Genomic DNA, 16,634 nt, shown 5'->3' with positions numbered 1-16,634 from the left:
TCCAGTCATCTCCCACGAGGTCCCTCCTCCCACATTGGGGATAACAGTTTCACATGAGATTTGAAATTATATCACCAAGTTTTGTTTTTTTTTTTCTATATAAAAGTTTCAGGCAGTTCACGGTAAGTCCTAGTAAACCAACAACTAATCAACTCCTATCCTGGTTCAGTCCAATCAATCCATATCCTTCTTCATATCCTGGTTTCCTAAATTCAGTGCAGTTCAGTTTTAGAAAAGCTCCTTAAAGCCCATGACTTGCCGCTGACCAAAAAAAAAGGCAGGCTGGCCATCCGTTGGGGCCCCTGCTGGGACCAGAGGGTGTGGTGGAGGCCAAGGAGGGACTGAGCACAGAAGGCCACAGTGGCTAAGCCTAGGCAAGAGGTCAGTGGACGAGTCTCCTGGCAGTGTAGCATGGCCTGGGTCAGCAGACGGGTCTCCTGTCAGTGTAGCGTGGCCTGGGTCAGTGGATGAGTCTACTGGCAGTGTAGCGTGGCCTGGGTCAGTGGACGGGTCTACTGGCAGTGTAAGCATGGCCTGGGTCAGTGGATGGGTCTCCTGGCAGTGTAGCGTGGCCTGGGTCAGTGGACAAGTCTCTGGCAGTGTAGCGTGGCCTGGGTCAGTGGACGGGTCTCTGGCAGTTGTAGCATGGCCTGGGTCAGTGGACGGGTCTCCTGGCAGTGTAGCGTGGCCTGGGTCAGTGGACGGGTCTCCTGGCAGTGTAGCATGGCCTGGGTCAGTGGACGGGTCTACTGGCAGTGTAGCGTGGCCTGGGTTGGTGGACGGGTCTCTGGCAGTGTAGCATGGCCTGGGTCGGTGGACGGGTCTCCTGGCAGTGTAGCGTGGCCTGGGTCGGTGGACAGGTCTCTGGCAGTGTAGCGTGGCCTGGGTCAGTGGACGGGTCTACTGGCAGTGTAAGCATGGCCTGGGTCAGTGGACGGGTCTCTGGCAGTGTAAACATGGCCTGGGTCAGTGGACGGGTCTCCTGGCAGTGTAGCGTGGCCTGGGTCAGTGGACAGGTCTCTGGCAGTGTAGCGTGGCCTGGGTCAGTGGAAAAGTCTCTGGCAGTGTAGCGTGGCCTGGGTCAGTGGAAAAGTCTCTGGCAGTGTAGCGTGGCCTGGGTCAGTGGGCAGGTCTCCTGGCAGTGTAGCGTGGCCTGGGTCAGTGGACGGGTCTACTGGCAGTGTAAGCATGGCCTGGGTCAGTGGACGGGTCTCCTGGCAGTGTAGCATGGCCTGGGTCAGTGGACGGGTCTCTGGCAGTGTAAGCATGGCCTGGGTCAGTGGACGGGTCTCCTGGCAGTTGTAGCATGGCCTGGGTCAGTGGACGGGTCTCCTGGCAGTGTAGCGTGGCCTGGGTCAGTGGACGGGTCTCTGGCAGTGTAGCGTGGCCTGGGTCAGTGGACGGGTCTACTGGCAGTGTAAGCATGGCCTGGGTCAGTGGACGGGTCTCTGGCAGTGTAAACTTGGCCTGGGTCAGTGGACGGGTCTCCTGGCAGTGTAGCATGTCCTGGGTCAGTGGACAGGTCTCTGGCAGTGTAGCGTGGCCTGGGTCAGTGGAAAAGTCTCTGGCAGTGTAGCGTGGCCTGGGTCAGTGGAAAAGTCTCTGGCAGTATAGCGTGACCTGGGTCAGTGGGCAGGTCTCCTGGCAGTGTAGCGTGGCCTGGGTCAGTGGACGGGTCTCCTGGCAGTGTAAGCATGGCCTGGGTCAGTGGACGGGTCTCCTGGCAGTGTAGCATGGCCTGGGTCAGTGGACGGGTCTCTGGCAGTGTAAGCATGGCCTGGGTCAGTGGACGGGTCTCCTGGCAGTGTGGCATGGCCTGGGTCAATGGACGGGTCTCTGGCAGTGTAGCATGGCCTGGGTCAGTGGACAGGTCTCCTGGCAGTTGTAGCGTGGCCTGGGTCAGTGGACGGGTCTCCTGGCAGTGTAGCGTGGCCTGGGTCAGTGGACGGGTCTCTGGCAGTGTAAGCATGGCCTGGGTCAGTGGACGGGTCTCCTGGCAGTGTAGCATGGCCTGGGTCAGTGGACGGGTCTCCTGGCAGTGTAGCGTGGCCTGGGTCAGTGGACGGGTCTACTGGCAGTGTAGCGTGGCCTGGGTCGGTGGACGGGTCTCTGGCAGTGTAGCGTGGCCTGGGTCGGTGGACGGGTCTCTGGCAGTGTAGCGTGGCCTGGGTCAGTGGACGGGTCTCTGGCAGTGTAGCGTGGCCTGGGTCAGTGGAGGGGTCTCCTGGCAGTTGTAGCATGGCCTGGATCAGTGGACGGGTCTCCTGGCAGTTGTAGCGTGGCCTGGGTCAGTGGACGGGTCTCCTGGCAGTGTAGCGTGGCCTGGGTCAGTGGACGGGTCTACTGGCAGTGTAGCGTGGCCTGGGTCGGTGGACGGGTCTCCTGGCAGTTGTAGCGTGGCCTGGATCAGTGGACGGGTCTCCTGGCAGTTGTAGCATTGCCTGCGTCAGTGGATGGGTCTCTGGCAGTGTAGCATGGCCTGGGTCAGTGGATGGGTCTCCTGGCAGTATAGCGTGGCCTGGGTCAGTGGATGGGTCTCCTGGCAGTTGTAGCGTGGCCTGGGTCAGTGGATGGGTCTCCTGGCAGTTGTAGCGTGGCCTGGGTCAGTGGATGGGTCTCTGGCAGTGTAGCGTGGCCTGGGTCAGTGGATGGGTCTCCTGGCAGTTGTAGCGTGGCCTGGGTCAGTGGATGGGTCTCTGGCAGTGTAGCATGGCCTGGATCAGTGGACGGGTCTCCTGGCAGTGTAATGTGGCCTGTGTCTCCTCCTGTGTGAGGAGGGTGTGATGGGTCTCACCTCTTCCTCCTGCCTCAGTGACCTGTCAGCTCTTCCTCTAGCACATGTGCCCAACATATCTGTTCCTCTCTGTTGTCTTTGCTGCTGCCTGGTCCAGCCACCAGCAGCTCAGCTTGGCTGGACCTCAACATGCAGGTGCCTGGGCCTCCATGCCCCTTTCTTGGCCCTTGAGTCTCCTCTCCACATGGCAGCCAGAGTGAGCTTGGCAGGCTGAAGTCAGAACATGTCACTTTCACAGCCAGGGCCCTCATCACTCCACAGCTCTCCAGAAGCCTGGAAGCACCTCTCCCACACCTTCCTCACCACCACTCCAGACACACTGGCCTCTCTCTGTGCCATGAGCACCTTCAGTACATTCCCACCTCACCCCCTCACCCAGGCCTTGTTCTTTGCCCCTGGCCTGATACCTCACTTAATAGGTGACCACCTCATAGATGCTGTCCATAACCATCAGGCATGCTCTCCATTCCTTATGACTCAGCCTGTGTTTGTGTCTCATCTGCTCCTTTATTGGTTAGCTGTCAGTACCCCCACCCATGAGAGCAGACACCCCAGTCACCAGAAGAGGGCTGGGCACAGAGTCAGCCCTCAAAAGAGTGTTGCATGGATGAATGAACAGAGGGTGGGACAAAGCTTCTGGGGTCCCCGGAAGATCTGGGCATATCTCCCTGCAAGGCAGCCCCTAGAGTTTGGATCTCATTATCCAGGTCAGCAACATCATTCGGGGTAGTCCGGCATGCAAATAGTCCTTGGAAAGGTGTCTGTACTTGCCAGGGATAAAAGGAAAGTGTGAACCCCAACGACACACAGATTGATCACTTTATGTTAACCTTCCTCTGCAGGTGAAGCAAGGAGGCCCGGGACCAGGTGCCTCTTTAGAGCATCTGCAGTAGATTTCCAAAATAAAATGCAAGCTTGAGATGAACACCTTATTTTATGAAGAGGAATTGGTCAGACATGAGGCCTCCCATGTGCTAGCAGTGAAAAACCTGAAGGAGGTGCATGATTCAGAAAGCCACCAGTTGGTCCTGAAGAGAGAAATCTTGATGTTAAAAGATAAATTAGAAATGTCAAAAGGAGAGCAGTAGGTTTTCACGTGTTCCTCAGTACAGAAAATAAAAGCTTATGCCCACGCCATAGATATGAATATTAGTGAAGTTATGAGCCCCTAAAACTGTTTATCTCATTCATCTTCGCAGGCATAATAAGATGGAGGAGGCAGTAGATACGAGGAAAGATAAATATGCACAAGAAAGAGCAGAGCTGTTTGAAAACAAGAAACTGATGCTGAAAATGAGAAAGTAATTAAGGCCAGGCACAGTGGCTCATGCCTGTAATCCCAGCGCTTTGGGAAGCTGAGGAGGGTGGATCACTTGAGGTCAGGAATTCGAGACCAGCTTGACCAACATGGAAAAACTGTGTCTCTACTAAAAATACAAAAAAATTAGCTGGGTGTGGTGGTGCAGGCCTGTAATCCCAGCTACCTGGGAGACTGAGGTAGGATAATCGCTTGAACCCGGGAGGCAGAGGTTGCAGTGAGCCAAGTTCGCGCCACTGCACTCCAGCCTGGGCGACAAGAGCAAAACTCCATCTAAAAAAATAAAAATAAAAAAATAAGTCTGAGTGATCACATTGTATGCAGATTGTAATTTTTTCATTCTTGAGTCTTAGAAGTTTAGTTTCTTTCTGAAATACAGTCATGTGCTGCATAAAGATGTTTCAGTCAAGGACAGACTGCATATACAGCAGGGGTCCCACACAATTATGATACAGTTATATTTATTTATTCATTCATTCATCTACTGAGACAGAGTCTCACTCTGTTGCCCAGGCTGGCATGCAACGGCACGATCTCGGCTCAGTGAAACCTCCGCCTCCCAGGTTCCTGTGATTCTCCTGCCTCAGCCTCCCGAGTAGCTGGGACTACAGGTGTGTGCCACCACACCCAGCTCATTTTTGTATTTTTAGTGAAGATGGGTTTTCACCGTGTTAGCCAGGATGGTCTTGATCTCCTGACCGTGTGATCTGCCCGCCTTGGTCTCCCAAAGTGCTAGGATTACAAATGTGAGCCACCATGCCCAGCCAATACAGTATTATTACTGTACCTTTTCTATGTTCAGACCCTAAAGTCCTCACCACTGTGTTACAGCTGCCTGTGGTATTCAGCACAGTACCATGTTGCACAAGCTTGTAGCCTGGAAGCAATAGACTGTACCTCATAGCCTGGGTTTGCAGCAGGCTCTGCTGTCCAGGCTTGTGTAAGTATACTCGAGGGTGCTAGCACAAGGACAGATTTTTCAGAGTGTATTCTGATTATTACATGATGCATGACTGTATTTTAATTCTTTTTTTTTTTTTTTTTTGAGACAGAGTCTCACTCTGTCACCCAGTCTGGAGTGCAGTGGAGCATTCTCGGCTCACTGCAAGCTCTGCCTCCCGGGTTCATGCCATTCTCCTGCCTCAGCCTCCCATGTAGCTGGGACTACAGGCGCCCACCACCATGCCTGGCTATTTTTTTTGTATTTTTAGTAGAGACAGGGTTTCACCATGTTAGCCAGGATGGTCTCAATCTCCTGACATCATGATCCATCCGCCTCGGCCTTCCAAAGTGCTGGGATTACAGGCTTGAGCCACCATACCTGGCCTGTATTTTCATTCTTTTTTGAGACAAAGTCTCACTCTATCTCCCACGCTGGAGTGCAGTGGAACGATCTTGGCTCATGGCAACCTTGTCCTCCCGGATTCAAGTGATTCTCCTGCCTCAGCTTCCCAAGAGTACCTAGGATTATAGGCATCCAACCCTACACCCAGCTAATTTTGGTATTTTTAGTAGAGATGGAGTTTTGCCATGTTGGCCAGGCTGATCTCAAACTCCTGACCTCGGGTGATCCACCCGCCTCAGCCACCCAAAGTGCCAGGATTACAGGCATGAGCCACTGTGCCCGTGGTGAATAGCATCTTTTAACTGAACAAAAACAACCTATTTAATAGCAGGGTGTGGTGGCTCATGCCTGTAATCCCAGCGACTCAGGAGACTGAGGCATGAGAAGCACCTGCACCTGGGAGGCGGAGGTTGCAGTCAGTTGAGTTGGCGCCACTGCACTCCAGCCTGGGTGACAAGAGCAAAACTCTGTCAAAAACAAAACAAAACAAACAAAAAAACCCTATTAAAGAGATAAAATATGTTACTTCATTTCAAAATTAAAATACAGGGCCGAGCATGGTGGCTCGTGCCTGTAATCCCAGCACTTTGGGAAGCCAAGGCAGGTAGATGACCTTAGTTTAGGAGTTTGAGACCAGCCTGGCCAACATGGTGAAACCCCGTCTCTACTAAAAATGCAAAACATTAGCCGGGTGTGGTGGCAGGCACCTGTAATCCCAGCTACTTGAGAGGCTGAGGCATGCGAATCGCTTGAACCTGGGAGGTGCAGTTTGCAGGGAGCCGAGATCACACTACTGCACTCTAGACTCGGTGACAGGGTAAGACTCCATCTCAAAAAAACAAAAACAAAAACAAAAACAAAGGTGCTAATTACCTGAAATCACCAGGTCTATCAGTTTTATTATTATTATTATTATTATTAGAGATAGAGTTTTGCTCTTGTTGCCTAGGCTGGAGTGCAATGGCGTGATCTCTGCTCACTGCAACATCTGCCTCCCTGTTCAAGCGATTCTCCTGCCTCAGCCTCCCGAGTAGCTGGGATTACAGGCATGCACCACCATGCCTGGCTAATTTTTGTATTTTTAGTGGAGATGGGGTTTTGCCATGTTGGCCAGGCTGGTCTCAAACTCCTGACCTCAGGTGATCCACCCACCTCAGCCTCCCAAAGTGCTGGGATTACAGGTATCAGTTATCATGCCCAGCCAAGGTCTATCAGTTTTAGATTTAGATTTGAATTGAAATGTGACTTAAATTAGATACAATTTAAAAATCCATACCATGAACCTACGTTCGTGTTTGGAAACATGTTCTAAACTAGTTTGGAAAAATTTCATGACAATCAAAATTTTCAAAATCTTCAAAAGAGCTTCCAGTGTTAATAATGCTAGCATACTGCAGGATGCCACATGAGGAAGTTATGGGGTAAAATTGTCTCATGTCAGCTTTGTTCCACTGTGGATAAACTCACATGCCAGAGGGTGTGTGGTCAGGGCTGTGCATTACAGGTGAGGCCAGGTGACCTCTTGCCATTGGTGATCACTGTGATTTGTCGGACTCCACCTCTTCATGCGGTCACCACTCCAGCCTTGGATGCCAAGGGCAGTGGTGCTAGGGCAGGTGGCCAGCTGGGAGTGGAGTGGGCGTCTGTGTAGAGACACGAGAGGTGATAGGGTCCAGCAGTAAGAACCATGGGAACCTCAGGCCAGACAGAGTGCACTTTTTGAGTAAAGAACTTGTAAGGAGAGTGAATCCTGTGGAATATGTCTTCATCCCACTATTTCTTTCCTTGTTATCACAGACCAGCTCAGCCAGTGAGCAATAAACACAAGCATTGAAGCCAGAAGCATCCCCATCCATTCCTGTGGCTGTGAGCAGAGAACCACAGGAAGTAAGACAGCGTTGTTCTGCTGATGCTCTCACCTGAGGTCTGCCCTCATGTCCAGGTGACACAGCTGCCCTTGGTGACCAGAAGCCATTCACCTTGTCCATGTGTAACAGCTTGCAGTGAGGACCTCTGTCCAGGCATGCAAGCCCACCTCCTTTTGAGAATGACTGTCAGTCCCTCAGCTAGATGAGGGAGGCCTCTGCAGATGTCTCAACATTGCAGCAATTTAGAAATGCAGAACTGTTCATGATGAATGAACTCTAGAGAGAAGTGAATCCCATATGGGGTCTAATGTCCTAATGTCTCAGAGCAGTGCTGAAATGGGCCAGTGCTCACCTGTCCTGCTCATCTCCCTGGACATGGATCAACCCCTGCAGAGGTCACCTGCTGTGCTATTGCCCATTACACCAGCCCTGACTTTGAAGGAACCAAAGTTAGGAGCCTTGATTTCACCTGAGATGCCTTCTTAGTTTTAGAAAATAACTTTTGTGTAAGTAAAATGAACTCACTCATTTTTACATACACACAGTAAAGACCCTCATGTTCTGTTCTGAATTTGTTGAGAATGATGTGTAATTCAGGAAGGTGTCAGAACCTTGCCTTTTCTTGATTATATCAATGCTACACAAATGCATTTATTTATTTATTTATTTATTTATTTTTGAGACGGAGTCTCACTCTGTCACCCAGGCTGGAGTGCAGTGGGATGATCTCAGCTGACTGCAACCTCCCACCCCTGGGTTCAAGTGACTCTTCTGCCTCAGTCTCCTGAATAACTAGGATTACAGGTGTGTGCCACCATGCCTGGCTTATTTTATTTTATTTCATTTTTTATTTTTGTAGAGACAGGGTTTTGCCATGTTGGCCAGGCTGGTCTCCAACTCCTGACTTCAAGTGATCTGCCCGCCTTGGCCTCCCAAAGTACTGGGATTTCAGGCATGAGCCACTATGCCCGGCAACTAATGCATTTTATTTGGTAGTGTTCAGTGTTCAATTTCCCCAGTCCCCTTTTCTTACTCCCAAAACCAGATTCCTCTCTCCAGTGGTAACCACTGTATTGTATGTATCAGCTACCTTCTCCAAATGTATTTCCATTTATCTCTTTGCACTTAGACAGCCTTACAGAACCATGTGACTTGTGGATGAGAATTATTTCCCTAGCATTAATGCTGCTATCCTGAATATGCAGTTCTGAACCTTGTCTTTTTCACAGATGCATCTTGGAGAGCTGTGCACGGTGGTACACACAGGGCTCCTGATCCTTTGTACTGATCTTGGCTTCTCCTGGAGCATCCCCCTTTTTTCTTTGTATAAACATCAACACAGAACATAAAATCTCCAGTTGTGACAAGACCCTAAGTTTCAAGCTTAGTGAGCATTTAGTCCTAGGTACTAGGATGGGTTTTGTTTTGTTAATGCAGACATGGCCTCTGTTTATCATTTCAACCACAGGCTGCCATGCCAGCTAGAGATGAGATAAGCAATATTTTGATGTAGCTGACATTGTCTTCTCCACATAACTATTACAGCAGTCTTCAGAGCCTTCTGTCTCCTGTGCACAATGGCAACTCTTAAGGAAAAACTCATTGCACCAGTTGTAGAAGAGGCAACAGTCCCAGACAATAAGATCACTGTACTGGGTGTTGGACAAATGGGTGTGGTGTGTGCTATCAGCATCTGGAAAAGTCTTTGGTTGATGAACTTCTTCTTGTGGATGTTTTGGAACACGAGCTTAAAGGAGAAATGATGGATCAATCTGCAGATAGGAGTATATTTCCTCAGACACCTAAAATTGTGGCAGATAAAGATTATTCTATGACTGCCAATTAAAAGATTGTAGCAGTAACTGCAGGAGTCCATCAGCAAGGGGGGAGAGTCGTCTCAATCTGGTACAGAGAAATGTTAATGCCTTCAAATCTGTTGTTTCTCAGATCATTAAGTACAGTTCTAATTACATCATAATTGTGATTTCCAACCCATTGGCCGTTCTTACCTATGTTACCTGGAAACTAAGTGGATTACCCAAGCGCCTTGTGATTGGAAGTGGGTATAATTTGGATTCTGCTAGATTTTGCCACCTTGTGGCTGAAAAACTTGGCATTCATCTCGGCAGCTGCCATGGATGGATTTTGGGAGAACATGGTAATTCAAGTGTTGTTGTTCAGAGTGGTGTGAACATGGCAGGTGCTTCTCTCCAGGAATTGAATTGAGAAACGGGAACCAACAATGATCGTGAAACTTGGAAGGAAGTGCATAAGATGGTGGTTGAAAGTGCCTATGAGGTCAACAAGCCAAAAGGATATACCAACTGGGCTACTAGATTAAGTGTAGCTGATCTTGTTGAATCCATGTTGAAAAATCTATCCAGGATTCATCCAGAATGAACAATGATGAAGGGGATGAAGGGCATTGAGAATGAAGTCTTCCAGAGCCTTCCATGTATCCTCAATACTCGGGAATTAACCAGCATTATCAACCAGAAGCTAAAGGATGATGAGTTTGCTCAGCTCAAGAAAAGTGCAGGCCAGGCGCGGTGGCTCATGCCTGTAATCCCAGCACTTTAGGAGGCTGAGGCGGGTGGATCATGAGGTCAGGAGATCAAGACCACGGTGAAACCCTGTCCCTACTAAAAAAAATACAAAAAATTATCCAGGCGCGGTGGCAGGCGCCTGTAGTCCCAGCTACTCGGGAGGCTGAGGCAGGAGAATGGCATGAACCCAGGAGGCGGAGCTTGCAGTGAGCTGAGATCGTGCCACTGCACTCCAGCCTGGGCAACAGAGCAAGACTGTCTCAAAAAAAAAAAAAGAAGAAGAAAAGTACAGATACCCTGTGGGACATCCAGAAGGACCTAAAATATCTGTGATTACTGAGCTGTGTAGGCTGTAGAAATTTTAAAACTACAATGAGATTAACTCTGAGCCTTTAGTTTTCATCCAGGTACATGGATCACAATTTGCTTTTGTCTTCTTCAATATGTGAATTTGGGCTCACAGACTCAAAGCCCATTCTTGGTTTAATGCAAAGACTCATAATAAAATTAATTATTATAGTATGCTTCTAAAAAAAGAAGAAAGAATTTGTGTGAGACTAATTAAGGGTTTTGCTTTTGAACTCAGACTCTTGTAGAGTCAGGGTCCAAGTTGAGAGCTTGTTTATGTGATTAACATATTTGAGACCCAGCAGCCGCTCTGCAAAGTGCTCTTGTGTCACTCACAGTCATGATGGTCCAGCCCATCTTTCCCGGCCTCTTCTCACCACTGCTCTCTGGAGTTTGTGTTGATCACTCCCTTACTCCTTTCAAATGGCTTCACTCCTATCTGTGTTTTCTTGAGAACAGTATTGGTTTTTGCTACATCTGAGCTTTATAAGCAGGCAGCCCTGCCTAATCTGCAGCATGCTCCTCCGTTCAGCCTTAGGTCTTTCTCCATTGCCAATGGAATCATAATGTGTCCATTTTCCTGAGGAGGGAGAGTGGGCCTTTCCAGGGTTTTGCTATGGTGAACTGTTTTCCTGTAGATGTTTCTTGCAAGTCTCTTGGTCACATGTGCGAGGGCTGCTCTAGGTGCAGCCCAACCAAAAATGTGGCCACAAGAGCCAGTTGGTGTTGGTCCTCCAGGAGGCCAGGAGCTCAAGCCAGAAAGAGCATCAGCTCTGCCACCACGGTGTTCCAGCCCAGCCAACCTCTTTTTTGGTACCAGTGCTCCCTGACCAAATGAAGCTTATGTTTGTTTATTCTCTGGCTGCAGCTCCATCAACTGCATAGGTGGTTGTTTTCACCAGTTTTTGTTTTGTTTTGGTTTTGTTTTGTTTTGGTTTTGTTTTGTTTTGTTTAGTACAGAGTCTCGCTCTGTCACCCAGGCTGGAGCACGGTGGGACCATCTTGGCTCACTGCAACCCCCACCTCCCGGGTTCAAGTAATTTTTATTGTGCCTATGCCTCCTGAGTAGCTGGGATTACAGGCATGTGCCACCATCTCCAGCTAATTTTTGTATTTTTAGTAGAGACAGGGTTTCACCAGGTTGGCCAGGTTGGTCTGAACTCCTCTCCTCAAGTCATCTGCCTGCTTTGGGCTCCCAGTGTCCTAGGATTACAGGCATGAGCCCGGTTGGCAGGTTTATTTTTACAAATGCTAAGTCAAGGTTTTTGGAATTGTGGATCTCTGCTGCACCAGGAGCTCTGGTGTGCTGCTGGGGCTGACCCGAGTCATCTATTGAGAATAATTACAAATTTTACAGTCCATGGCTGTTCTATAAAATCAGAGAGGAAAATAATTGTAGAAAATCTTCTATTGTCAAATCATCTAGAAGGCTGGGCACAGTTGCTCATGCCTGTAATCTGAGCACTTTGGGAAGCTGAGGCGGGCAGATCACTTGAGGTCAGGAGTTCGAGACCAGCCAGGTCAACATGGTGAAACCCCCTCTCTACTGAAAATACAAAAATTAATCAGGCATGGTGGTGCGCATCTATAATCCCAGCTACTCTGGAGTCTGAGGTAGGAGAATTGCTTGAACCCAGGAGGCAGAGGTTGCAGTGAGCCAAGATCACGCCACCACACTCCAGCCTGGGCCACAAGTGAGACTCTGTCTCAAAAAAAACAAAAAACAAAAACAAAAAATGAAAACAAAAACAAAACAAAGTCATCTAGAGATACTCAGGATTATTTGCCTCTGCTTCTAGTCATTGTTATGAGTATTTTCTAGATTCTGTCTTGTGTTCTTGCCCTGTGCTTGGATTTGGTATGATCATATTCCCTCAGTGCTGGCCCCATTCTACAGATGAGTAACCAGCCTGAGGTAACCCAGTGCTGCATGACTGTCCTGGGGCTGGAGCCCAGACCCGTGCTGGCTCGGGACACACACTCCTAACTATGGGTCAGTGGGCAGAGTTGTTCTGCAAGAACAGCTGTGGTATTTTCCTTCATGTTCCATGATAGCAGAAGCATTTCCTTTTGTTATTTCAACTCATGAGCATTTCGGTTGGCTGCGAAGACCTGTGCATGTCACTGTGACCACTGACCTGTAATCAATGTGCAGGCTGGTTGCTGTGAGGAGGTTTGGAAGCTCACCCACATAGGAGAGCCCCAGGCTTGCAGGGATAACAGGAAGCGAGCTTCTGCAGGAATGCTTTCCTGTTTACAAGGCCCCCCCTTGCCCTGGGGTGCTCCTTTGAGCAAGCTGAAAATTTATCTAACACCCAAATTCCTGTGCTTTTGTGTAGCTTGTGTTCTACAAGCTATTTTTACCTTCTTGCATATCTGGGTTTTTTGTTTGTTTGTTTGGTTGGTTGGTTGTTTTTTGATGGAGTCTGTCTCTATTACTTAGGCTGGAATACAATGGCGCTATCTCGGCTCACTGCAACTTCTACTTCCCAGGTTCAAGCAATTCTCCTGCCTCAGCCTCCCAAGTAGCCAGGATTACCAGTGCGGGCCACCATGCCCTGCTAACTTTTGTATTTTTAGTAGAGACAGGGTTTCGCCATGTTGGCCAGGCTGGTCTCGCACTCCTGGCCTCAAGTGATCTGCCCACTTTGGCCTCCCAAAGTGCTGGGATTATAGGCATGAGACACCACGCCCAACTATCTGGGCGTTTCTTGGTGAGACCTGGTAATTACTGAATGGCCTCCTCAGCGCGTATGTTTCACAGTGGCTTCTCCTCTGTAAGAAGCAAGCTTTGAGGGTGGCGTTCTTTCTCTTTTCTAGTGTGTTTCTTTGCATGCCATATGTCCTCCTGCACAGACGGTGCTTCCTAGGTGTGCCCAGTCCCTCCTGAGCAGTCCAAAGGGCTTCGTGGCAGGGACATACAGTGAGTCATAGAAACAGCCTACAGAGGCCACGCCAAGGTGGGAAGGTGTGGGAATGCAGGTTTTCTTCCATTCGATCAGCCCTCAGTGACTGTGAGGTGTAATAACCAATAACCACGCCCAACTGCTCTTACAAACAGTCCCAGTGCTATGGCAAACAACCCTGCTGCCAGCCCTGGGAGGCCTCCCCTCCTGGGCACAGAGGGTGTCAGGGTGGTGCGGCTGCTGCTCTGAATGGTATGGTGCTCTGGAAGCCCCAGGCAGAAGCTTGCTGACAGAAGTTTGGGGCTCCTGGGCTCCCTGCCTCCTGGGCTGAGCATTAGGGCTCCCAAACTCAGTGGTGTCTGAAGGCCACTGTGCTGTGCCACTCTCTACGTGCTTGTCCAGCTGTGTGTGTCATGGCGCCCTGCATGGGGAGACCTACCACTGGCTGAACTGCCACCTTTCCCCTCTACCACCTGCTGCCATGCACAGGCCCCTCCCTGGCACTTCCCTGAGCCTTCCTGGGCAAACATATCTCTGTCCAGACAGGTCTGCCACCAGCCTGGGCAGGGCACAGGGAGCACTGTCTCTGGCAGCTAGAAGGAGATTGTGAATGAGTATAATGGGGCCCAGTGGCCTCCCTGGCCTGGTAGAATGTGGACAGTTTGTTTTCAGGTCCCGAAGCCGACTGTGGTGAAGAAGGGATGGCAGCAGGCATCCATGGTCATCTGTGACTGCAAGCTCTTCTGCACGATCTGCCTGAAGGAAAATCCACCCAGCCTGGATCTCAGGTCTATGTTCGAGGCCAGGCAGGTCTCAGGGCTCCTGGGGAGAGGTGGAAGCTTGAGGAGAGGCTTGGGCCAGGGTGAGGGAATGCTCAGGGGGGTCAATTTCCCCGAGTTATATGAGGAGTTGGGTTCTGTTTGCTACTCACTGAGACCTCATTGTCCCTGGTAGGACAAGAGAGTGACAGCACCTACTGAAGACAGCCATGCAGGGAGAAGACTATGGGCCACGACAGGCAACCCAGCACCCAGTAGGGGCTGCTCGGGACCCCTCAGCTCTGAGCCAGGCAGCTGTGGGAACAAGCAACTCAAATGGAAGCAGAAAGCATCTCTCTCTTTCCACAGTCCGATAGGGTCAGGCCCCTGCTGGCACACTGACATCCATGAGTGTGGGCGAGCATCAGGCAGCAGGTGGTTTGGGGTCAGCAAGGGTTTGCTTCCTGTTCTGCACCAGGCACTGCAGTGAGTCAGGACTGAAAAGTGTGTGTGCGAGTGTCAGCCACTTTTGAAAAATGAACTCTCAACTATTGGAGTGAACTGTGGCATTCACGTGATGGGGTACTATCCAGCACCCAGTGATGCATTCAGACACACAGCAGAGGTGCCATGCAGTGCGGGTGTGCTGATTCAGGTTGCAGGAAGCATCACAGCGGCTAAGCCAGGCCCTAGGCAGAAGACTCCCTGAACGGGGGCGGAGCTATGACTGGCGGTGCCGGTGACACCTCCAGTCACTTTGCCACAGTCCAGCTGTGCACACAGGGTTGGTGCTATGGTGCACACACGTGGTGATGCCTGTGTGATTTGCCTTCCCACAGCGGTGGGGTAAAGTGCCAGCTGGGTCCTAACTCCAGCTACGTAGTGCTGGCATCTGACCCCCAGATCAGAGACACCCCGAGAGGTGGAGGACACAGCCTCACCTTGCAGTGAAGGACACCAAACACCACACTGTGAGGCAGCCCACTCAGCAGGGCCCCAAGGCCTTCTGTGTCCACAAGCAGCCCCTCCCTGTCCCAGCCGAGGGGGCCTGGCCCTGAACTGCTTGGCACGAGGAGGGAGAATAATTATAGGAGTGACTCCTATGTTGAAATAACGACAGTTTTATCTCTGAGAAACTGCAAGATCTTCAGAAACTGATGTGACCAGAAGCCTAGAAGACAAATGGACTAGGGGCCCCGAGGCACATTCCTGGGGTGCTTACTGTCCCCACCGAGTTAGAAATAAAATTTGGAGAGTATACTTGGAGCAAAATATCTTCTCCCAGATGTCGGTGTCATAACCTTAAGACATGAATTGGTGATAAGTCATCTAGAGATCTTGGGCACTTTGCTGAGTCAGGATGGAAATGTAGCACGGTTTATTCGGGGTGGGCATTTCCTATTATGGGATGTGGACTTCAATAATAACCCTGAGGGCTGTGGGCAGCTCTGAGCAGAACAAGGTGCAGCCATGGTAGAAAGCAGGCCTCGTGGGCTGGAGGCTGCGGAGGACTTCATACCAGTCGGGGAAAGCGCTCTGTCCATGCCCAGGGAGCCAGGTGAGTCGAGAAGCTTGGGGCAGGAGTAGATGGATCCACCCTGGTGTGCTGGTCCTGTGTACACTTTAGTGTTCTAAGCGTGCTGTGGGTGGAGGAAGGTTAGGGTACTCATAACCCCTGGATCCCCTCCTCAATGCCAATGGCCACTCTCACTGTCTCACCACTCCGGTGATGAGATATTCAGGTTTCTCCCTCCACTGTCCTAGAGGTCTTGACCTTTCTAGCACTTTTCTGAGCCTGTGTGCACTGATCCTGACTCTATTCACAGCACAGCAAGATCCAAAGCTGCTGCAGGATGATCCCTGGAAGTTTTTTTGCTTGATGATGACCCTGATCCTGCTTCTTTTGGTCCTTACCCTTGGTGTGGTCTTGGTTCAAGGTAAGGTGGCCAGGCCTGTGGGAATGGGTGATGGGAAGGCACCAGGCCCCTCCTAATCCTGCCATCCTCAGAGGAGGGCCTGTCAGTGATGAGCAGAAAGGGATGGCTGGCCTGTTTTAGGACATAATGATTTTAGGAAGAAACTGTTCTCCCTACCCTAGCCAGGAGATATTAGAGGTAGGAAAATAACCCAGTAACTTAAAGATCTAGAGTGTATCATTTTATCCTCCCATCCCCCCAGTCTTGTAGTTTATGTACAAGATGCAGCAGGAACTGAAGTCACTGGATGCCCAGTGTGAGTGTGAATTGAAACGGTGGGCCTCCTCCCCACCTCCCGCCCCTTCCCCTCTCCAGGTCTTGACCATTTTTCCTCCATAGGTCACTTAGCTCTACAGGGTCTGGCAGATGCTGGACATAAGTGAGACACTTTTGGGGGAGAAATGTTCTGGCAGATGGTAAGGGGGCATGAGGTGGGGTGGAGTGGTGAGGCATGAGAGTTGGGAGAGGATGGGATGTTGCTCTTCACAGTATTGACAATAGTAGGTTTTGCTGCCTGTGAATCTATGAGGGCTTATTTTTAGATGGAATCTCACCATCTCCCAGGCTGGAGTGCAGTGGTGTGATCTTGGCTCACTGCAAGCTCCACCTCCTGGGTTCACACCATTCTCCTGCCTCAGCCTCCCAAGTAGCTCGGACTACAGGCACCCGCCACCATGCCTGGCTAATTTTTTGTATTTTCAGTACAGATGGGGTTTCACCATATTAGCCAGGGTGGTCTCGATCTCCTGACCTCTTGATCCGCCCACCTCCGCCT

The 16,634-nt window shown here is 50.4% G+C and overlaps 1 pseudogene; it reads left to right on the top strand.

Annotated features, from left to right (window-relative positions):
- The first annotated feature begins 8,902 nt into the window (after positions 1-8,902).
- Positions 8,903-10,025, top strand: LOC100457576 (L-lactate dehydrogenase B chain-like; annotated as a pseudogene).
- The last annotated feature ends 6,609 nt before the right edge of the window (positions 10,026-16,634 follow it).

Source organism: Pongo abelii, chromosome 13, assembly GCF_028885655.2.
Source record: "Pongo abelii isolate AG06213 chromosome 13, NHGRI_mPonAbe1-v2.0_pri, whole genome shotgun sequence".
Classification (NCBI taxonomy): domain Eukaryota; kingdom Metazoa; phylum Chordata; class Mammalia; order Primates; family Hominidae; genus Pongo; species Pongo abelii.
This window is presented reverse-complemented; position numbering and strand designations above follow the sequence as displayed.